The 24,823-nt window shown below is 36.2% G+C and overlaps 1 protein-coding gene across 1 annotated transcript in view; it reads right to left on the bottom strand.

Moving 5' to 3' along the window:
* The window catches only part of ca16b (carbonic anhydrase XVI b), a 122,908-nt gene extending 100,777 nt beyond the window's left edge, over window positions 1-22,131 (bottom strand). The window contains exons 1-2 of the mRNA XM_079628378.1: window positions 21,999-22,131; window positions 17,956-18,053 (exon numbers count right to left, since the gene is read on the bottom strand). The gene's annotated coding sequence lies outside the window, so the exon portion shown is untranslated. The remainder of the gene's footprint in view (window positions 1-17,955; window positions 18,054-21,998) is intronic.
* Window positions 22,132-24,823: the final 2,692 nt, after the last annotated feature.

Raw genomic sequence — 24,823 nt, 5'->3', positions numbered from 1 at the left:
TGCTAAGTGGAGTTGCTGGGAGGTTGGCACACTGATAGGGTGTGGAGGGGTCAAGGGATGTGGGTTTGGGCGCTAGGTTTTTTTTGGACAGAGGTGATCTATAGTCCTGCCTGTTTGAATTTATAAGCATTATGAAACCGTCATTCTTTAAATTTACAATTTCGTAAGACATATGCACAGAGCTATAATCCTGCTCTAAGTGATGGATTTTAATGGTCATTCCAGGATTAAAAAGAACCAATTTTCAAGGATATGAATAACAGAAATGTTCACCAATAGAGAGGCGGTAAGACATAATTGGTGTCTTGTTTTCAGAGCTAAGCTTGTGAACGACCAAAGCTGAGCTTGAGGACATAAGACACGGCCAGGAAGGGTAATAAATGAGACCATCTTACAAATGTACAGGTACATTTTTATGCTTTATCGACAATTTGACTCGGAGGCATCCCTTATACGAGGCGGAATTAATTGCATGGATTATATTGAGACCAAAGTTAATTGAGGACGTATGAATGTGACATCTTTTTTTTTGATCCAGAGGAAACAAAACCCTCTATCTGCAAACAAGTCATGAATTGTTAGACTAAAAAAAAAAAAACTGCATGAATTCAGGGCAAAAGCAGTAAATACATATCGCTCTCCCAGAGTACATAATAATAATAACATAAGATAAATAGAAAGAAATGCATGAGTATCTAAGTGCGTAATTATACAATTCTTAAAATAACAAAGAGACAGTCCATCATCTTGTTGTCTTCAGCCTCTCCTCCGTTCTGCATCGGCAAGACAGCTTATGTGGGAGTATTTGTTCTGTTGTCCATTCAGATTTTCACAGTGAGCACTTGGTGATGAGATGTTTGCTCTGCCTTAAGTCAGTGTGGCAATTATGAGGTTGTCACACAGAAAAACTGAAGGCGGTATGAGAAGAAACTTTCATAGATATGGAGCCGCAGTGAAAAAGCCTATAGAAGATTGTTTTCCAGCTCTTCTGTCACATTTATGTCAACCAAGTGGAAATGTCATTGCGATATGGTTATTTAATGCCTCATTGTGCCTTTTTTTTAAGCTGTGCATTTTTCTTCACATCGAATGCTAATATATGTTGACTGATTTCAGACCATATGTCTCAGCTCTTAATGATCTGTAAAATGCATGAAGCCAGAATATTATGACACAATGTCTAGATCTGTTAATTCTGGAATTGTAATTGGGATTGTCTAAGGAAAGGTTGTGCTTCCCAGTGGCCATATTAACACACAGAGTATAAATTACGTTAACAATCTTCACAAATAGCTACCATTTTAAAATGGGTTACAGAACAATTTGTTTGATGTAAGAATAACTGTTCGGGATGAGGAGCTCATTAAAACAGGTGTGCTGATAAATTACAGTTATGCCTTTTCCGTTATCCAGCACATTAAGCAAAGTAATGCACAAGCACCTTTTACCAACTTTGGTTTATTCCCAAAAATGCTATTAAAGCGCAAAGGTAATGTAAGAGGTTCGTTATTTTACATTGAGTAATGAGAAATTGACCACTATGAATGCAGAGTATTGCAAGAATTACAGAAAATAATAATTGGTGTGCAAACATTGGTACATTTTTACCCATTATTAATCCTGTTAGGGTTATGACAAATCCACTGTTGTGTGGTCTTTTCACAAAAAGAACTGAATTAGAACAGTGCAGTTAATTATCCTTATTATAGCAGCAAATTACACAATCTTACTCATATTTATATATTGTATTTTTTAAAGTAATGATGCTTGTGGTTTATGTTTCAGAAGAACTACACATCTTCCACCTTGAAGAATATACTGGTTGTGTAGTGCAAGTAAAAGGGGACTGGGGCTGTCATGCTCCAAAAATGACAAATAATGCAAATACCCATAAAAATACCATAAAATAGTCCATACACATTGTGTGCAAAATTCCACATCTTCTAAAGCCATACAATAGCTTTGTGATACTTCTATAGTTCCTTTGTTGTCGCTTGCCAGCTTGACAGCCCAAGTCCCAATTCGCTTACATTATATTGAAAAGAGCAGCCAGGGTGTTTAAAAATTTTTTTCCACAGTGCCAAGATAGCCAATGATGGATAAAGTCTATCAAAAATGATGTGCTTTTTAGGTTACCTTTGAAGATCATATATTAGAAAAGGCTATGAAATTATATATATATATATAGATTATATAATCTATATATACAATATATACATATATATATATATATATATAATTACACTGTATGAAGCTAATTGATTACTAATTGTGGAAGCACACGTATTTGAACACATTTACTGGAGTCCTGCTGCGAAGAAAACCAGAAAATATTGTTATTTCAACTGAGTTATCTAAAAAGAAAAGACAGGTTGACAAAAAATGCTGCCAGTATAGCCAGTTTCTTAAAAAAAAAAAAACTTTCTATACCTATCAATAAAATGAATTTATCTTGCTTTTCTATTTAAGGCTGAAAACAATAAGTTTTAAATACAAGCAAATATGTTTCTGAAAAACATCATTAATGTAGGACTCAGAATTTAACATGAATGTATTTTTGCTCGTGTACAGCTGGGGAAAAAAATCTGACAAAAAAAAAGAAGAAGAAGCACTCTCATTACCAGAATGACCATGAGCTGTGTGAGCTTTGTGTTAAAGCCGATCAAATGCTTTGGTGAAGAAATCCAAAGGCAGTATATGGGTCATCAGCAAAGTAATTAGAGTGTGAAACAGTCCCTGAAAACAAATAAGGACTCTTGATCCTGTTCTCGCAGAGCTGCATTCCCAAACCAAGGTCTTTCATAACTGTGTTCTCATGAAAGGAACGTCAAAGTTATTGTTGATTGAAAACCAGCAATAACATCTTTTTTTTATAAACTAGAATTTAATGACTTGCTTTCATATCTCAGGTTGCACAAAAAACAAGATATTGAAAACTTAGTTGTAGTCAATTAAATTGTCCCAAAATTGGACAAAAGTACAGTAGTTCACTGAAAAATGAAAATTCTGTCATGATTTACTCACCCTAATGTTGTTTCAAAACTGTGTGACTTACTTTCTTCTGTGAAACACAAAATAGTTTTCTCACACAATTACAATGATTGAGGACTAAGGCTTTCAAGCTTCAAAAAGGGAGCACTGTAAAAGTATTATAAGTGGTCCATTACATACAATAACTACATACATTTCATTCAATGTGAGAAACAAACCGAAATTTGTGAAAAAAAGACCTGAAATGCTTTGGTGAATCTTTTGGAATTTGTAATTTCAAATAATTACATTTCAGAGAGTGAAACATATGAGAGTGAAGTTGCATGCGCAAAACAAATGTGACAATAAAACAGTGACAGACCCTTTTCACATTTCAGTCAGGACCACTTTTGTCAAATGTATATTTATTATAATGATAATGCATGCAGTAAGCGTTTGCGGTATTATTCTGTTCTGGGCAAACTCAATGCGCCCGTCCATGCAGCCATGCCTGGACAGAACGGGGAGAGCAGCAAGTCAGATCCCACTTGGGGTAACAGACCAGATCCAGTTATCATACATACATAATTACAATTCACAAATTTAACAAGAGTTGTTGTAAACAAGCCAAAATAAATGAGGAAGGATGATTACATTGAAATTTACTGTATGCTGAAGACAATCGCAAAACAGATATCTGATTAGATTACAGATTTACAGCTAGGTGGATTTGGGGATGGAGAGGGGAGTTAGATGTACCGTGCCAAGCAAAAGAAGAGAGGCTGACTGAATGGGGATTTAAACGAACCGCTGTGATAAGTGTTCAAACTGGATTGGTAAAAGTCAGAAACAGCTGACTATCGGCTAATGCAAGCTTGACTGACATGGCTCCGATCGGGATTCAAATTGGGGGCTCCAGAATGGGAGGCGGGCGCACTAACAAGGATGCTAAAGACCGCAGCTACTACGTCAGTTGCTAGCGCACCTCTTGAGATCAGCGTAATGAGGTTTACACGCACAGCTCTTACTGGCCTACGTCCGTTACACTTACCCCCCTAAACATCACTCCCATCTGGGTCACGGGACCAAATGCCACCAGTACTACACAAACTGCCCCGAGCGGGATTTGAACCAAGGTCTCCGGCGTGGGAGGTGGGTGCGCTAACAAGGACGCTAAAGACCATGCACAACTCTTACCGGCCTATGTCCTTTACACTTGATTTCCAGGGTTCTAAGAAGCGGAAGTCGTCATACTTGGGGTAAACTTCTATAGTGGTGAACAAGAGATGACAGCAAATATTATTTTTTTTAATTCCCATTTGCTCCAATAGTAAACGAAAAAAATCCATGATAGCATTTCCACGAATTTCTAAAAACAGAGGGATTGATTACGGCAGTCAAGCGTGAGAATGATGTGAAATTTGCCGCCACTTCATTAGTAGAACCCAGGTTAGCAGGTTTAATTAGCTTTTTTAAAAGGTGATATAGGCCTAACAGTGTTATAAAAAACTGGAATAACTGTGGAAAACGACGACATGACTGTGAAAAGGGTCCACCGTTTGGTCGCTACACTGCTAATAGTTGGAAGAAGTTGCTTGTTACTGAAATGCTACTTATTTATGCGGCTGGAGTGTCACTATCAGTTTTGATATGCAAAGTTAACCTAGTAGTACTTTGCCAGTTTGATTTGAAAGTTTTGATTGTGTGCTTGAAAGCTTCAATTTCCGAGCAAAGTCTTCAGAATATCTCCTTCAGTGTGCTGCGGAAAGTCATATGGTTTTGTAAAGAGTACACAATAACAGAATTATCATTTTGAGATGAACTACTCTTTTAACTCTATTGATTTACGAATTACGAGCATACAGTGCTCATCTTTTCTGGATACAGCTCTGATCCAAGGACATCTTCAGCACAGATTTTGCAATAATCCTCAAAAAGAGGTGGTCAGATGCAGCACAAGCTACTCTCAAACCACTCTAGCTGCCAGTCATCTAAAGATTATTCTCAAATGAAGCAATTCCATATACACTGAGCTGCAGTTACGTCTTTGTTCAAGTACTTTAGTTCTTTCAAAACGCTTTATACCCAGCCGAATGAACTGTTATGTTCGTTAATCTTATTCAGTCTGCTTCCATATTCCAGTCTCAGTTATTTTCTGAAATTAATCATAATCTTATGCAAGTCTGGCAAAGAGTGTTAGGCCTTGAATTTAAGAGCATTATCTCCTTAGGTGCATACAAATTGCGAGGAAATATTTAAATGTTTTACAAGACAAAACGTTGCGAATATAAATCATAGGTTAAGTGAGAGCCACATACCGCTCAAAACAAAGCAAATGAGTGACATAATGACACCGTCAATAATAGGCTATATCTGGCAGCAGTAAACACACTGACCTATATATCACATATTGAAAAGTGATAAGGCAGAGACGGAAATAACAGACCATGAACGTCTCATGAGAACCTGGAACCCCATGAGATTGAATTTGCAGTTCAAAATGTCACTTTATAAAAACGATCACGCCTCAGAAGCAAGGCTGCAATAAGACATTGGCAACAAGACCACATTTACAGAAATATAGGCTATACAAGATCATGTCTTCGTTGTTTAATTTGAGGTAATGCTAAAACTGATATTTAAGCATATTTCTTTATTATTTCTAATGTCTATTCTGATATTTATGGTTCTCTATAGCTACTCCTACCTTTTTTAATACACCAGTTTATACAGGTTGAGATCAGTAAGAGAAAAAGTTATCTAACCGTCTTCCATCTGACTTCAGGATTGAACTTTTGTTTAAGGTGTACAAGACAATTCAAGTAAAAAAGATCAGGTCTATATTCGCATAGATGTAAGGAATTGAAAAAAAAATTATTTTTTGTATTTTGTGGTTTTGTTTTGGATTAAAGTTGTACTCGTTTACTGGCTTCTGAAGAGTTTTAACGAGTAAGATCTTTTTCTTCTGCCTCAGGAAAAAAGGCCATTTGGACTTTTGATTTTAAAATATATATGGCACCAAATGTAAGGTTATACTGAGCATTGTCTGCAAATGATATACAGAAATCATTAAGGAACAAATCTTCCCTAATGGGCGCCTGAGGAGGCCAGAGGTCATATGGACAGAAATGTTGCCGTGTTGGTGTGCTGTTGTGAAGAAACTAGCTGGAACAGAAGGTAACTGAGGTCAAAAACATTCTGTTCTTGTGTTTCTGCTTAAACAAAGTCACAAAACGCTTTCAAGCAACATCTACACAGAAAGCCATAGAGATGAATGGCTTGAAAACAGGCTAGGACGTACAGTCCCAGAATGCATGGGGAACAGTTGCATCACAATATTCACAATGGAATAGATTAGTATTATACAATTTTTTGTATTACATTATTCATGACATGTTTTTGTTAATCTTGATTTCTCACAACTTGTGTGCTTTTTCTTGGCGAGACTGAGTAACTGCAGCGCTAACAGAGTCACACGGAGAGGGGACCAACGTTCATGGTCAAGAATTTAGTTAAATAATACATTTCAGTTTGTTTTTCTACCGTCGTATCCCCCAGAACACTTGGAAAATACGGCACGTGTTTCATGGGATCATTTTGTGATACATTTGCGTCTTTTTTATAAAGATTGTCGCTATTCACTGCCATTATATGGCGTGTGCCGGGCATTTTTTGTTCCATAAAAGAAAGAAGGACATACGGCATTAGAACAACTCCAGGGTGAGATATTTTGAAGAATGTCGGTAACCAAACAGTTGATGTACCCCATTGACTTCCATAGTATTTTTTTTCCTACTATGGAAGTCAATGGGGTACATCAACTGTCTGGTTACCGACATTCTTCAAAATATCTTCCTTTGTGTTCGGCTGAAGAACTAAATTCATACAGGTTTGAAACAACTTGTGGGTGAGTAAATGAGGACAGAATTTTAATTTTTAAGTGAACTATCCCTTCAAAGGTTCTACTGTATATAGAACCTTTTCTTCTAAGAGTATAGTCGCTGGATTATTGGTAGGAACATGTCCCTGGAGTCCCTACTAAATTCTACGCCCTTGCATATTCAGATTTAATTAGAACAGCCCCCCTCACTGTGGTGTAGAAATGTATTATTGGCTGTTGACTGATGTAATCGGCCCAGTTGAATGTGCTTTTGCTGAATTCTACACATTCTGCACCATCTCAAATGGACTGATGGGACATTTTAGAGCCTGAAGGGATAGTTCATGAAATCCAATTAAGGCCATGCCTTAAGGAGGCGGGCCGGGGGAGTGGTGGACACGCTTCAATCTTAATGTGGATTTTTCTTGAATAAATGTCTGCAGGTGGTGAGACAAGACTTCTCTTGTGTTTAGTGGAAATGACGTGGTTGGTTCAATCACGCCCATGGGCAAAAACGCAAGAGTTAATTTAAAAGCCGAGCAAAAAATTCCTGCCAATCCCAAAGGCATGGAGACTTGATCTACATTTGTTGTTTGTTGTATTTCCAAATGTTCACCTGTTGCCTTAGAATCAACATATTCAAATTAGCCTCGCTTCTAGCAACGGCGCTTTTTAAAAGCTGCGTACTGATTGGCTCCCTGCACTGCGATTACCTTAGGTGAGTGTATATTTGAGAGGCTTCGTGGGATGCGATTTGCATGTGCGGGCCATTCTCAGCCGGACTCTAAAGACAGGTGCTCCACTGCCTGCTATTCTATTACTACAACAATATAGCACTCCCCCATGGTGTCAGCTTCTGAAGACTATTCATCTGCGCCTTATAGCCCTGCATTTTGTCAACAACACTTAGCAGTCAGCTCCCAAAGGGCTTTGTTGCATCAAGCTATTATTAATCTTGTTTGTTCCATTCTTTCTTTCTTTTTTCACTCCCTTCCCGGTACCACTGACGCTCAATTCCCAGAGGTCCCAGCGATCCATGGATCAGTGTAATCAATGATTTATCTGCATGCAGATGGTGACTGTGACCGATGTAGGACATGCAATAGAGGGTTACGCTGCTGTCCTTCAGTTCTAATGGGTTCCTTGTCTGTGGTCCTTGTATCACTCAAAAGATATAGTAGGGGAAAAACTGGGGCCAACTGTAACGCATGCTAAATTTCTTCAATCATAACTAAGAGTTCAAAACTAATATGCACTTTAGTTGCTGTTGCTAAAAATAAATACAAGATTCTAACACCGCTGCATGTTGCTGTTTTTTTTATAGGTTTTTTTTAATGAAGTTAGGAAATATGACTGAACTGATCAAATATGATTGAAATGAATATTTTAAAAACAGACATAAAACCTAATAAGGGGTGAAAAACTACTAAACTGAGATATGAGTGCTCTTTTCCAAATAGAGTTCATTAATATAATTGATTTTCAAGTGGTAAAATTGCACACCCGATACTCTTGTATTAAAAGGCATAGTATGTAAGATTTTGGGATTCAAATGTCCAAAACCACTAGAACAATGTTATTATGTTGTTGAGTTATAAATAATTTTGGAAACATTTGGAATAACGGTCACACGAATTTTATGCAAGTTTGCTATTATAAAGATTTCATTGATTTATATTACAAGCCATCATAATCTCATTTTATGGCAATTATTTTGCCATATAAATATCAGCAGTTGCATCAAATCTTTGGGACTCAGACCGAGGTGTTTTTTTCCTCCTCGAGTATGAGCTCCATATTCTCCTATATCATATATAGCCATACAAGCCTGATGTATAAAATACAAAAGTCAACTATCTTTTTTTTTTACAAATATGTTGTCTAAAAGCTCAATACATTGTTTTAGGGCTGTAAATGATTAATCGCGATTAATCGCATCCAAAACAAAAGTTTGTGTTTATATAATATATGTGTGTGTATTGTGTATAATTATTTTGTATATATAAATACACACACATGCATGAATTTGAGAAATAATTGCATATATATACCGCATATATTTATATAATTTATATTATAGGCTATATAAATATAACTACTTTATAAATAAATAAATAACATTTCTTAAATATGCATGTGTGTGTATTTATTTATACAAAATAATTATACACAATACACACACATATATTATGTAAACACAAACTTTTATTTTGGATGCGATTAATCGCGATTAATCATTTACAGCCCTACATGGTTTATTTGAAAAAAATAATAATTCTGACCATTATTTCAAATTTCAGGCTTTACAGGGTTAACAGAACCCTGCTGCGCTGAAATGCCTACAGCGTTTTGCATTTCTATGTAATAAAACTGACTGAAAGCTGATCTTTACATGATTATAGATTGTATTCTAAAGTGAACATTTATTTCCTGGAATCAAACACTATCTAATGTAAAACATTCTGAGACAACATGTTGGATGGCTGAATATGTGTATTCGTTTTTTCAGCATTCATCTCAACAAGAATAGTAAGCTATACCTCGGCACATAATGCAGTCAGTGTTACCCACCCGTTGCAGTTGCCATTTGAATACACTGACTTCATTTAAATATATTTGAATAATACATTCCATGTACGCATTTGATTTGCTGCTTTTACAGCGGAGGAAAAAAACCTGAATCCACAGGCACATGGATAAAATTGGTTTTCAGGTTCATTATAGTTTGCCTGTCACATCACTGTAAAATTAATAATGTGTATAATGTAGTTTACTTATTGTTTATTGTGAACCCGCAGAACTAACAATACACAAAGGAGGAACTATTCAAATGTGAGACAACAGTCAACAGGTTGATTCAACTTAATTGTACAGCTAACACAGAATGAAGGTGTTATTATTACTAGGTTATTACAGTTGTATTATGTGCTAGAAAATTTCTACAAAGCCTCAGATAAAATGTGTGAAAAAATAAGCAACCAAATACAGTATATTTTCTGCAAAAAGCAGATTATTCAAATTGTTCCGTATCAATACTCCCAGTGTCCTTATTACAAATAAGTTTAAGGAACAGTCCACCCAAAGATGAAAGTCACCCGCATGTGGTTCCAAACTCATATCAATTTCTTTCTTCAATGGAACACAAAACAAAATGTTTAGTAGGCTAGGATGTTATTTCTGCTTTTTTTCCCTTACAAAATAACAAAAGCAGTGAATAATTGCGTAAATGTTGAGCTTTTCTTCACACAATAGCAACCGTATGGCTTAAAATAAATAAGTAAAACATCATGCTTGAAAAATGCACAAAACATAAATTTTTAGACAAAAATTGTAGTTAATGTAATCCGTTACATTAAGCATTTTAGGTAATATAATCGGACTACTTTGTGATTACTTTTGGATTACTTTTGCCCTATCTTGTTTATCACATTGAATTGAATATGATAATATTGTACCATATTAATGCAAAAATACAAAGAGAAAGAAAATATATTCCATTCTTTGTCATCAACATTTCTGAATGTATATAAGCAATATGTTTTTTTTAGAAAGGAACTTTTAAAACACGAAAAATAAGAATTAGGGAGAATCAATGCATTATGAATGATTTGCTGCCATGTGTGAATAAAATGTAATCAATAATAAAGTAAATGTAGTCTGATCCCAAGTTTTTTCAAATGTAATACAATCTAATTACTAATTACTGGATAATTTTTGGAAACTGATTACATGCAATCAGTTACTACCCAGCACTGCATGAGGCTGAGTAAATGATGGGTGAACCTTTTTGGGTGAACTGTCCCTTTAAGAACAGACTCCACCACTCCAACATGAATGGCACACTTAATTAATTAATGGAAACTACTGACAATTATTCTCAGTTTCTTTCCTGTTACGGCAATGCGCATATCATAAACATACTGAATGCAAATTGCAAATTCACAAGAGAGGTACAAGCGGTTGCAATGTTCCAGCAAACTCTAAGCCCATCAAGGCACAAGGCTGTCTGTAAGTCAGAAGCCTACTTCTAGTGAGGGCTTTAATTAGCCTATAGTATTATGGGGGAAAGCAGTTTTGATGGTCTGATCTAAAGGTAGAACTTGACAAAAAGCACACAATTATTAAAACATGTCTGGCCCCAGAGAGAGCTCTTACGCAAGTGCATTTAGGTTCTCGACAGATGCTGTCGTCTCAGCTTAATGATTCATTTGAATTGCAGAAACACAGTAAAGTTGTAGTGCTACATACGAGTACTTCTATTGAAATAAAAGATATTAACGAGGATGTGGCCGTCATTATCTGTAATGGTCACAATTACAGCCATCGTGAGGCCTATTATTCGAAATCAAAATTGCAGAAAAACAAAAGCAAATAAACTCAATGCATAATAGGATATTTCCACTGCTGTGGCCTTTCATGTCCTTCTGTTCTATTATTATAGACAATTATTGATGGAATTACGTGATATGCAGATTCATTAAATCAAATGAATCACAATTATTTGTTTTGTTATTATTGCAGAATATGTCTCGTCAGACTCAGAGGAGAGTGATTCCAATTTTTTTTATCACATTTTTTTGTAAGCAACCACACTAACTGGACAATGGACATGTTAAAAAACCCTTACCATAATAAAAACATCTCAGTATATTTTTATCAAGTCGGACGACCAACAAATCACGATGTTGTGTGCCCACTCCGGGTTGGGGAACATTCCCGGCTGACCCTACACCTCTTACTGGGCTGCTAAATAAAATCCAAAGGCTCGTTATCAATCTGCACTTAATTAGTCTCCTTCACACAAAATCTGGCATGACAGATTGTGATGGGTAATTATGCATGCTGATGAACAAATATCACCCATGCCAAGATATGATGAGACAGAGGAGCATGTCTTGTGTATGAGACAACTCAATGAGAGACACGACACGACACAAGGATCTCACCATGCATGGCCTATTCTCACAGTTTGCTTCACAAACTATTATTCCAAAAAAAAAAATCTTCATATAGCCTAGGCTTTCATCAAAATAAAACAACATGCTTCATTTTTCTTGTAAAGGTTATTTAGAAATAATACTGCTGCATATTTATAGTGTGTTGTGCCTGAACTGTAAATGCAAGCACATGCAATCTAATATTTAAATGCTCATTCAGAAAATAAAATTGAAATGCTATAAGTACTCTATTTTTTTTCTTTACCTGGATATTCTTAATATTAGGTACATTAGAGAGAAATACATGGATTAGGAAGTGTAAAGTTCATTTGCAAGAACCTTTTGTTAAAAAGCTGTGGATTTATTTTTATTTTTATGGTATATTCCCTAACCAATGACTGTAATACAGAACATTTTTGCAGAGCTACATATTAGCCGTGCATTGAATACAAATAAATGCCTTTTAGACACATTGTTATTCTCGTAACCCATTGTCAATTAATGAACAACACATAATAGCTATCAGCACGTTTTCTCTGCCTAAATGTTTTGCTTCAGCTCAATTTTGCAGCGATTGCACGAACAATCAACTGTGGCCTTCAAATGGCATTTAAAGCTGGCTTTTATTTACTTCGTGCATAAACAGTAATTACACCTCACCACTTCTTCAAACAACAGTGTAGGCGAAGATTCAATACCAATCCAAGTAAATAAATAAAGAATACTAGATAAATAATAACTAACTCTCACTAAAATGTTAAAACTCACTAATGAATGCATCTCTTTATTCAGCATTCTGTTTCGTTCAGAGTAGCACACGGAGCAAGTGACAAAATGATGTTTGCACTTTCGCTATTCATTTGGTCATCTTATATTGTCTGTCTAAATCATGGCGGTTTGAAAAACACACAGAGGTGTGCAGCACAGATGTATTTAGGACTTCACACAGCTTGTGTTTCAGCTGAGCGCACGGCTGCCCCGCGGCAGATAGCCTAAGTCTTATTGATAATGTCATCTTTTAGAGGTCAGAAACATGCATCATGGCTAAGAGAGCTGGTGTATCCATCATGTGTGCGCCTCAGATAAACGATTTAAGAGATAGGCGCGCTCTAATGACTGCTTTTAATGGGAGTTGTCCCCTTTCTTACCTGTCTGGTACGGATAAGTGTTTCTGAACAAATCATAAATCATTACAGCACGTGTTCTCTCTAAATAATGTCAAAACTTGTTCTTTCAAACTGTTATATGTGCTTAAGTTGTTTGGGACCCTACAGTAAAACCTAGAGGGATTTTTTTGGAGGGCATTTAAATATTAAAAGTCTTATCCCGAAATGTGATGAAATTTGAACTTTGTTAACTGAGTCTAACCTTGATATGCTTAAGTAAAACATGGTTACATGATAATATTTTAACTAGTATGGTTGATGTTCCAGGATATATGCGTTTCAGAAAAGACAGAGTTGGCGGTGTGTTACTATTCATTAAGGATTCATTTAAATCTATAGAGATCGTATTGAATCCTGAAAATGTTTTGATAGAATGTTTGTGCAAAAACGTTTCTCTTTCTCCACATAATATTGTATAAATGTACAACCCCCCTTCTGGGTGTACTGTTACGTTGTATCACAATATAGAAGAATTGTTGAAGAGTTTTAAACGTAACTGTGAAGTACTTGTTTTCTGAGATTTTAGTATAAATTGTTATTTATGCATGGTAAACATTGTGGGGAGGTTGAAGAAAAGTTAACAAGAAACCTAGAAAAAGTGTCAGCTCGGCTTGATGCCTCTTGTTTAACCTAAATACTAAAAATACAAATATGTTTTTCAATAAAATGACCTGTAATAGTGTACTTAAACATTAGAATTAAAGATAAGGTTAAACAAGTATCAGAGGAAAAATATTGTGCCATGATTTTAGATTCTCAGTTCAATTTTAAAAGTCATGTGAAAAAGATACGTAAAACGATAAAGGCAAATCTTACTAGCTCCAAAATAATAAGAAATTGTTTACCATGATCATGCCCTTCTGTTTTTAAACTCAATGATATTATCACACGTCGTACTGGTTAGCTCTTTGGTCTCAGACAAATCAGTCTGTAATTAATCAGATCGAATGTCTTAACCTCAAAAAAGTAACAATAACAATAGAAAGTAAATAAGATCATTGTCAGATTTTAAGGCAAGGCAAGGCAAGGCAAGTTTATTTATATAGCACATTTCATACACAATGGTAATTCAAAGTGCTTTACATAGAAGAAATTAAAATAATCAAAAGAAATAAGAATAATTAAAACAGTTTAGAGTAAAAAAAATAAAAAAATAAAAAAAATAAAATACAGTGCAAACAGTCGGACGAACAGTGGCACAGTGCTCATTCAGTAAATGCAATGTTAAACAGAAGTGTTTTGAGTCTGGATTTGAATGTGGCTACTGTAGGAGCACATCTGATCTCTTCTGGAAGCTGGTTCCAGCTGCGGCTGGCATAATAGCTAAAAGCGGACTCTCCATGCTTTGAGTGAACCCTTGGTATTTCTAGTTGATGTGATCCTAATGATCTCAGTGATCTGTTGGGTTTATATTCAGTGAGCATATCTGCAATGTATTGAGGTCCTAGGCCATTAAATGATTTATATACCAGTAATAATACTTTAAAATCAATCCTAAATGTGACTGGGAGCCAGTGTAAAGACCTGAGGACTGGTGTGATATGTTCATATTTTCTGGTTCTGCTCAGGATCCTGGCGGCAGCGTTCTGTACGAGCTGCAACTGTCTTATGGTCTTTTTGGGAATGCCAGTGAGGAGTCCATTACAATAATCCACCCTGCTGGTGATGAAAGCATGCACAATTTTCTCTAAGTCTTGACTGGAAACAAAGCATCTAATTCTTGCAATATTTTTTAGATGATAGTATGCCGATTTAGTTATTGCTTTGACATGACTACTAAAGCTAAGGTCTGACTCTAGAGACACACCAAGATTCCTGACTTGATTTTTAGTTGTTTGACCTCTGGAGTGAAGGTATGCGTTCACCTTGAGAACTTCATCTTTGTTTCCAAACGCAATGACTTCAGTTTTGTCTTTGTTTAACTGAAGAAAGTTTTGGCACATCCAGCTGTTTACTTCATCAATGCATTGGAACAGGGAGTCAATGGGGCTGTAATCGTTTGGCGATAGGGCTAAATAGATCTGTGTGTCGTCTGCATAGCTGTGGTAAGAGATTTGGTTCTTTCTCATTATTTGGCTCATTGGAAGCATGTACAGGTTGAATAGGAGTGGCGCAAGAATTGAGCCTTGAGGAACTCCGCATGTCATGGATGTCCACTCAGACTTATGGTCACCTATACTCACATAATAACCTCTCGCTTCTAAGTATGACCTGAACCATTTTAGGACTATCCCAGAAAGACCCACCCAGTTTTCCAGCCTGTCAAGAAGTATGTTGTGATCAACAGTGTCAAATGCAGCACTGAGGTCGAGTAGTACCAGCACTGATATTTTGCCTGTATCAGTATTTAAGCGAATATCGTTAATTATCTTTATGAGCGCTGTCTCTGTGCTGTGATGCGATCGGAAACCAGATTGAAAATTGTCAAAGTATCCATTCGAGCTTAAGAATTTGTTCAGCTGATTGAAAACAACTTTTTCAATGATCTTGCCAATGAAAGGAAGATTTGAGATCGGTCTATAATTGCTTAATATAGTCTTATCAAGATTACTCTTTTTTAGGAGGGGTTTGACAACTGCAGTTTTCAGGGAGTTTGGAAAACTTCCAGAGAGAAGTGAGGCATTTACCACTTCTAGGAGATCTGCTTCTAAGCTGTTCAACACACTTTTGAAGAAAGATGTGGGAAGAGCGTCAAGGGCGCAGGTTGATGTTTTAAGGTGCTGTACGGTTTCTTCCAAAATTTTGCCATCAATTTCTTTGAAATCAGACATAGTAACTACTTTCTCAGGTTGTGGTCTGATCTGTCTGACCCCAGTGCAACTCAGGGATGTGCTGATCACCTTTCTGATATTATTGATTTTCTCAGAGAAGAAAGAAGCGAACTCACTGCACTTGCTGTCTGAGAGCATTTCACTGGGAATCTGGCTCGGGGGGTTCGTTAATCTCTCTACAGTAGCAAAAAGAGTGCGTGTGTTGTTTAAGTTGCTGTTAATAATATTTGAGAAGAAAGTCTGTCTAGCTTTGCCTAGTTCCATATTGAAAGCATGGATGGTGTCTTCTGCCTTCTCGGTGAAAGGTGTAAAATTGTGGAATTCATTACATGATTATTTAAAATCTGCTGCAGGTTTTAATATTTTTTTAAAAAGTTACTAGGTCTTAGTTAATTTGGGAACAAACTTGTACTCACTTCTAGTTTTCTCTCTCTCTCTCCTCTTCTTTTTTTCTATCTGTAATAAGAATTAAATAAGAAAATCATTCAATTACTTTTTTTATGCACTTCCCTTAATCTCGTTCACTCGGATGTACGTTATTGCTTATGCTGCACAAGTGCCCACTACTGGCGGAAACCTTGAAATGGGTTTAAATGGAACGCCCTAAGCCCTTGATTACTTTAAGTGCGAGCACTGCGAGTTTCTGTTGTGACATCAAAATTGTGTTGTATTGTGGTCTATGGAGCTGCAAGAAGTGTACATACAAGAAGTGTACATTTATTTGGTCTGTCCAAATAAACTTCCCTCGTCCACTTGATAAAGTTGAAGGCACTTCAAAATGGCAGCGGGGATTCCCCCGAGGGAAAGCGCTTAGAGAAGTTTGCGAGTTAATCGCAGCCTACTCTTTCCCATTATTATTATTTTTTTTTTTTTAAATACACACTACCCTCTACTCCAAACTCCAAATAAGTTTTAGCATCTCACAAATATTTAGTTTGCTCCTTCATATTCCATCACCGATTTACTGGCAAAACACAAACGGAACTCATTAACTGCAAAGCCAAAGGTCCTTGAGCAGTAGGCACTCTCTTACTCCTCTGTTTTGTACAGTAATCTAAAAGTGTACAGTAATCCACGGGAACGGCAAAAGGTCAGTATGTGAGCGGGAGCCGCCGCAAAGCCTGAGGCTCCAGACAGAGGGATTAGTCATCGCTATATGAGAGCGAAAGCGAGTGAGAGAGACAGATTCGGCAGCTTGTTTGAGATGAGCGGGGGGGGGACAAGGAGCTATAGGAGTGAGAGCGAGGCAGAGAATGGAAGAGAATTAAAGTGATGGACTTGCCGGCCTGCTTAATTAAGGTGGACGAGTGCAGAGATATGATACAAGCCTCCAGCAAACTGAAAATCCCATTTCACACAACTTGCAAAACATTTCGTTCACTTTTTACTTCACTTACTGGTACTTTAAAGAGTTTTAATAAAAAAATTAACTGTTAATGACAGGTAGGCTACTTTTTCTTCTTTAAAAAGGGCCATAGTTTAGTTTGTTACATTAAATGTACTGTCTTAATAAATATTCCTGCTCACATTGTGCACATTTAAATGATGTTTTATTAACAAGGTTCGGGAGAAGCACGTTCAGATAATTAACGCAAGTGGAGAGCACTCAGCAATCAATGGTAAAAGGTATATATATACACTCAGCAGTCTCACCTCATCCCATTGACAGTTTTGCAGCATCCCTCCACCACCCCTTCTCCACGCTTCTAGTCCTAAGCACTTACATACGGGGGGAGTACTCTGGGTTCGGGCCGAACTCCGAGCTCGGAGCCCTCCCTCCGGACAGCACGCCAAATACGCATTAAACTTTACCCCTTCAAATTATATGTAAGTGTGAACTCGTGAATCAGGGTTCATTATGGGTTCAACAAAAATTTTAGTTTTCATAACCTTTCACAAAATATATAGTAACATATATAGTACAATTCTAAAACTAATTTCCATTTTGATTGACATTGAAGTTATTATGTCATGAAATTCTAGATGGCGCAGGTCCTTAACTCAATCTGCTTGCAATCACATCATTCTCTATGGGGCAAAGCTAATTGGTTCCTGCTGTATCATATTCAGTAGCCAATGAGCTCGCTGCTCAACCTTCAAATACTGGTCAGCATTTTCTACAGCAGTTGCAGCATGCTTTCAGAAACCCTCCACCTTCCCCAGCTCCACCTGTATAGATATGCGACGGGTAATTCATGTACGCTATATTGTACAGCAGAAGCATGTCTTACTTGCTCACAGCAGCGTGTTGTGTATGTGTTGGTAGTAGCAAGTCCCATACTTGCTCTGGAGAAGCAGCAACAATAACAGCAGCAGCAGCGTAGCAGATCTATTACGCAAACACAGCAATAAAACAATACATTAATATTAGATGAAAAACTTACATGGAAATATTGCCTTGGCAACTAACTGAAATAACTAAAACTGAAATAAAGGTAAATCGAAATATAAAAAAACAATAAAAATGACAATAGCACAACAAAATACTAAGACTAAAATTTCAAAACAGTAGTAAATACATTTAGTTTAATACTAAAATATTAACACTGTTCTGACAGCTAAGCCACTGCTATTGAAAACTTCTTTTAGTTTGTTACTCCCAAACACCGCAAAAAAAAAAAAGAAACAGTGAAAAATGGTTATAATTCTCTAGTTTATTCCTGCGTGCATTGGCAATTCGGGGTCAATCATATTGTTAAAACACTGTATAACAACATCCTTGAGTAAATTCCACCATTTATGTCCCCTCTGAGAGAACAGTGAGAGCTGTGTTTGTTACTGCGGCATATTTCATGCGAGCGAGCAAGAGTTTCAGTGTGTTCCTGGCCTGCCAAAAGGTCAGTTTAATTCTCCTTGAGAAATCTGTGATTAATGTCCTCTTCCCTGTATTGGTTTTTCTGCGACCTTTCCCGTCCTATTTCAGGAACTTACTAAATTAATCCTATATTTAGTCGGCTATTAATAGAGAACAATAATTTGCAACATTTATATGCATTGGTATATATGCAAATACATTTGCATTTTCTGTGCAACAACATGTGTTTGCATTTTTTCCCCCGACAAAGTAAGATGAATGATAATAGTCAAAAGTTTGTGAGTTGAAAATGTTTTGATCATTATTGTTCTCATCATTCTCAACAAAGGTTGTTCAAACCAAACAACTGGTCTAGAGTGGGAGTTGGACATATGGTAAGAGCTTGTTATTGTAATTCTGAAGTTAGAAATAACTTAAAAAGCAGCTTAGCTTCCCGTATGCATAAATCGGTCCAAAAATATAATGCCACGGTTTCTGTGTTTCCAAGAACTGTTGCGTGAGCAATTCAAATAGTCTCGTAGTGCCTACTGTGGATTTCATGTACCATGTTCAATAATACATCAAATTCCTCTGAAATGGAGAAACATTCTTGTAGTTCTAGTTATCCATTCGGAAGGATGCAAGCTATTTTTAGGACGCTACTATGAGGGGAAATCTCAGTTCCAAACTGTTTCTTTTCCCTTCAGTGTTTTCCTTCCCAAATAATTTCTTTATAATTCTGAATTGTCTTGTATAAAAATACTCTTCTACACAGGGTTACTCTGACATCTGGCAGGCAGCTTTCATCTACACTCCTTCTCAAACCACAGAAATATCTTATGTATGTCTATTTATATAAATCTGCATAAACAAACTGCTACAGCCGTAAATAATTATAGAAACATAACATATAGAAAAGTTCCAAATAAAATACTTTTATATGCCTTAAAATTAAATGACAGCTGTAAAAAAAAAAAAAAAAAAAAAAAAAAAAAAAAAAGGGGGGTAGGATCTAAAACACAAAATGGAAGATAAAAGATGCAGTTTGGACTGAAGGCGCATTCCTGGAATAATTCTCCAATAATGTTTTCAACGCTTGTATTTGCGTAAAACCCACCAAGACCAGTCTCTGTTCCATTATCACCCACAGCTATGTTAACATCACGAAGCTAAAGAGATTTGAATGCATCTAATGAACAGAAACAAACATAATGTCTATACTAAATGACTGTAAACTGAAGTGGAAGCGGTTTATTGATTTTCTGTGCTTGCCAGACCATGCTAACAAAGGCAATCCAGAGAACTTTGGTTGGTTGAAGCACAGCACATTCACTTAATAGATTGCAGGTGAAACACTCCAATGCCTTCTAAAACTGCCATTTTAGTTTTTTTTTTTTTGTGATGATTTCAAGAAGTTTTAAATGTTTACAATTAAACTTGTTCATTACATCTCCTTTCATTTTGTCCGAAACACCCTAGAAACCACAACCAATACCCTAGCAACCAGAACACCCTATCGAAACCACATAGCAACAAAGCCGTAGTAACTGTATGCCCTGTCAAATAAATGCCATGTTCCAATTTGCTAGTTTGGATTTATTCATATTCATTATAGTAACTTGGGCTGTGTAAAAGACATCCATTGAATATCAGAATGCTTTTCCATAACCTCTCCACAGCTCATGCTTTTGGACATGCTGTAATGGTATTGTCATAACAAAGAAATATCACACACTCACTCAGTGAGCAACAATGTCCATGACATGTGTCACAATTCATGGCAGGGCCACTGACATTGCATGTCAAGGCAGATTGCTTTCTAATGTATTTTGGCCTCTGAGTTTCACGCCACTCGACTGAACCCTTGACATTTGCAGAAAAGTAGATCCGCTCAGCTCCCTTACCAGTAGACCTACCAACACGTGCTCATATTTATTTAATAAAGAGGACCATGAATAATGATTTTACAAATTAATGGAATTCCACAATGCATTTTCTGCTGTAATATTAGAGCTTTTATCTTATGATTTTAATCTGAATTCAGAACAAAGCTAAATCAATATGAGCAAATCACATGGCATATAAGAGTATCCTAATTATCTTTTCCACTTTAACACGTCCAGACATATCTAGGTCATTTTTTGATAAAGAAGAACAATGTATGCTTGAGGAATCAGAAGAGATGTGATGTAGAAGAACGTCTCATTAATACTAGTTTAGCACTACTGGAGTCTTGACTTTCTTATATCATAGTTTCAAACTGAACTCCTACACTTAGAAACACAATAAAGGCGCAGCCAGTCACCTTTACCTCGAATATTACCCCGCACTGACTACACATGTATTCAAGTTTGTTGATCTTCTAGCACTAATATAAAGCTGCTTGGTTTGGAAGCGACACCGAGTATGGTGGCATCCATCACTGCATTGTCGACAATTGACCTAACTTAGCCAGTAAAATTTTGCCCAAGAATCTCTAATTTGACCATGAATTAACTATGAATGAACTATGTACGTAGTATATACTATTGAATAAGTAGTGGTCGACCGATATATCGCCAACCAAGGCCGATATTGTCCCGACCACTTTTTGAAATATACCGCGGCATGGATGTACATAATAGGCTACAAATAAATAAAACATCTCCAATTAACTAGCAGGGCATTCATCTTGTTAGTTTGTCAAATAAGAGGCGTTTTAGAACTGATTTTTTTTTACAAGCTGTTTCCGGTGAAATCACAAAATAAAAATGCACACAAACGTGTCCCTGCTTGATATACAACCACTGAGTAGCATGTTCGGTTTTGATGATAAAATAAAACTACTAGTGCGGATTAGAACCCAGAACCTCTGACACGCAAGGCAAAAGTTCTGCCAATAGCCCATGGAAGCACAATAAATAATTTTGTGGATTTATTAATCTAATTGGATTTATTAATGGATTTATTAATATAATTTTGATGATTATGGCTTACTACAGCTATGAAAACCTTTTCACAATATTCTAATGTTGAATTTGGGGTTTTCATAAGCTGTAAGCCATAAATCATCAAAATTATAACAAATAAAGACTTGAAATCTCTCACTTTACATGTAATGAGTAAGTTGAATTACTACATTTTTCGAGTTTCACCATTAAATAGATCTTATTAAACGGAAAATTACACCCAATGTAGGCCTACTATTGAAATTGATTTCTGGACATCGTAATGTTATTCTTTTCCCGATATTTTTTATTGTACACACATATATTGTTGTACATATATCTTAGCATTCTATAGCAATTGAAAGAAAAAGAAAAAACGTTTAAAAAGCAGTGCTGTACAACAATGCAAAAGCCAATTTCTTGAGGCTAACGTTAGCCATGCTGTAATACGTTGAGTAACGTTAGTGTTAGCATTCTGATTTCAGACCAACAACATATTGTGATTAACTTATACTAACTGTTACAGTTCACAAGAAGGTAATAAGTAACTTACATAATATTTGCTCCTCCAATGAAAATCGCACCAGAGTTAAAGCAGAATAAATAAACCGCCTCCAAGCAACACACAAATGAGTGGTATTTTGATCACGAATTAGCTTGTTTTTGAACGAATCGGTTTAGTGAATGATTCAATGAATCACTCACAAAGAGGGCTTCGTGTTGCCAGATTGGAAATGTCCAAGTATCGTACCAGAAGCTCAAAATTATCGTATTTTGAAGAAAATGATCGTACACGAGGAAAACATGCGCAGAACTCTCCAACCGGGGGGGGGGGGGGGGGGGGGGGGTCTGAATAATTCGCTTGGTTGGGTCCTTACCATAGACTGTAAAAAAAATAGGTCCTTACATGCACTTCGTGAGGCACACTAGCACACACACGCAAGGTCTCTCGCTCCCTTTCTCTGCTGTGCGCGCTCTACACATGCGCGCTCTTGCTTGCTCGATCTAGATTTCGGGAGATTTTTTGACTAATTGGCGGGCAATTCTGAAATTATCGTACATTATGGGATTTTTTTCATTATTGATCGTACATCGTACAGAGGTCAAAATTATCGTACAAATACGATAATTATCGTACGTCTGGCAACACTTCGTTCCTTAGAGATTCAGTTTGAGCGAATCGGTTGAATGTTTTATTTAATGATTTACTCAAAAACACAGTCTTTTGCTGCCACCTACCGGTGGAACTATGTTAATGTGTAAGCTTACACAGTTCCAAATTGAAAAGCATGTTATTCTGAATGCAATTTTAAATTTGTATGAAAAATATAGAGTAAAAGTTTAATGTGTTGCTTTCCATATGGTCATCAGGAACAGTTGCCAGAAGTATTTTTTTCTTCATTTAATTAGAGGGAACATTTACACCTCAATCAAAAAAACGAGACAGTGATTAATTGTTCAAAGGGACTTGATTCCCTGTTGAGCCATTCTCCTATTGCCTTACTGTCTGTGAATAATTTGCAGTTTATTATCAGCTTGTTTACATGTGTATTGCAGAGAGTGAAAAAACGTACTCTCAGTCTCTGCATAACACCAAGGGACGGACATTCTAAAATAGTTTTACAGCACAATTATTTTCTCTATAATTGGTTTACTTGGGGGAAAAAAGCTGTTACATGAAAAAGTTGTCAAGCTGTTAGGCTACCACACAAAGAAATCTTCATCCATGACAGTGAAATGATGGTTACAAAGTCTATGGTTTATAAGTTAATTGCTGAGGCCATTCTCCACTGCAACAATATAGTCAAATAAAGGTATATTCATAGTTATCGCATGCAGCATCCTGAACCTTGAGAGACATGTTTAAGTGGATTAAAAACTGAAACAACAGACACTTCAGTGCAAAATAATGGCAGAGACTTCTGGATTCAACATCATACAGTGAATGAGATTACTGATGAAAAATTGAGAATGTGCTTGACTAACTGAATCAAAGACTTAATTTTGTTAAAAGGTCATTTTGTACCGAAAATGATATATTAATAGATTACAACCCATAAAAAAAACAAATTAAATTTTGGCCTTCAGATAACCATAGAAACATTTCAGCTTTATCCAAGTATTAAAATCAACCTTACACTGAGTAAATGTAAGCCTCAGTGCTCTCTGGGGGTTGGCCTTTACATTCCTATAGATATTAATATATATAGCAATGACAATAATGAACTATTTCTGCATAGCAGACAGTTCTTCTTGTAACTGCTAATTAAAAATAGCTTAATTAAATGCTAAAGGCATGAGTTTGATAAAAAGGCCAAGCTATTTTTATGAGATATATATATAAAAGCTTTCTAATCAATATGCATAACGGAATACACAACTCAACATTATTTAAACATCCACACCAAAACAAACTGATAATTCAGTCAGTGCGCAATGTTTCATTTACATGCTGAAATAAATTAACATCAGGAACAACATTAATTATAAGTGTATAGTTTAAAGGCACTCAATACATTTTTTTTGGTATGAACTCTGCAAATGTATTTAGCCATAAAAATTATGTAAATGTCTGTTTGCATCCATAGGCCTAAATAAGACTATTCTTATAGGAAATGACAGTGGTCACCTATCATCTGGAATTGCACACACACAAAAAAAGGGGGTAATAATTTTCAGTATTCAACAGATTGCCTACATTCATAATGAAGTGGCACTCTTTGTGGTTTCGGATAGTGTTGTTAGCTTATTGATTGTAGGGTGTCTATTCAGGTATGTTTCAAGCTGCCATCAAATTACATATTTGACCTTCAGTGACAATGGCCTTAATTTACATTGCTTAGTAATAGACTTATTAAAAACCGTCCAAAATCCAATTTGGGGAGCAGTTTGCAGTTGCTGCATCATTAGTATTGAAATGCATGTAAAGACCCACCATCTGCTCAAAGTTAAACCTTTGTCACACACAAACGCAAGACACGCTTCTCTCTCTAAATTATCATGGATAGGAACCTAACAGATAATATTTCTTTCTTTCTTTCTTTTGCACATTGCACAATGAATACTAATTCTCTGTTGGTGCAGTCTCCATAGTCACAGGGTAAAATACTGAAAGTTTAATCTCTGACTTACAAAAAACGCATGCATTTGACATTCACCATTCAACAATGATGAATGATTCACAATGCACTTAAAGCACTAGGTCTAAGGTGTTGCAAGACTTTTGGGGAAGATGTTATTTCTAACACATGCAATTGCACTGTCATTCAAATTCCACTGAGTAAAGATATGCATATTCAACATGACATAGAGAATGTTCAGGTAAAATCAAGTTAATTAATATAAATATACATAAATAGTGATTGAGGAGATCTCCCC

This window comes from Phoxinus phoxinus (assembly GCF_949152265.1).
Source record: "Phoxinus phoxinus genome assembly, chromosome: 11".
In the NCBI taxonomy this organism is placed as follows: domain Eukaryota; kingdom Metazoa; phylum Chordata; class Actinopteri; order Cypriniformes; family Leuciscidae; genus Phoxinus; species Phoxinus phoxinus.
Note: the sequence above shows the minus strand (reverse complement) of the source record. Positions and strands in the feature narration are given on the sequence as shown.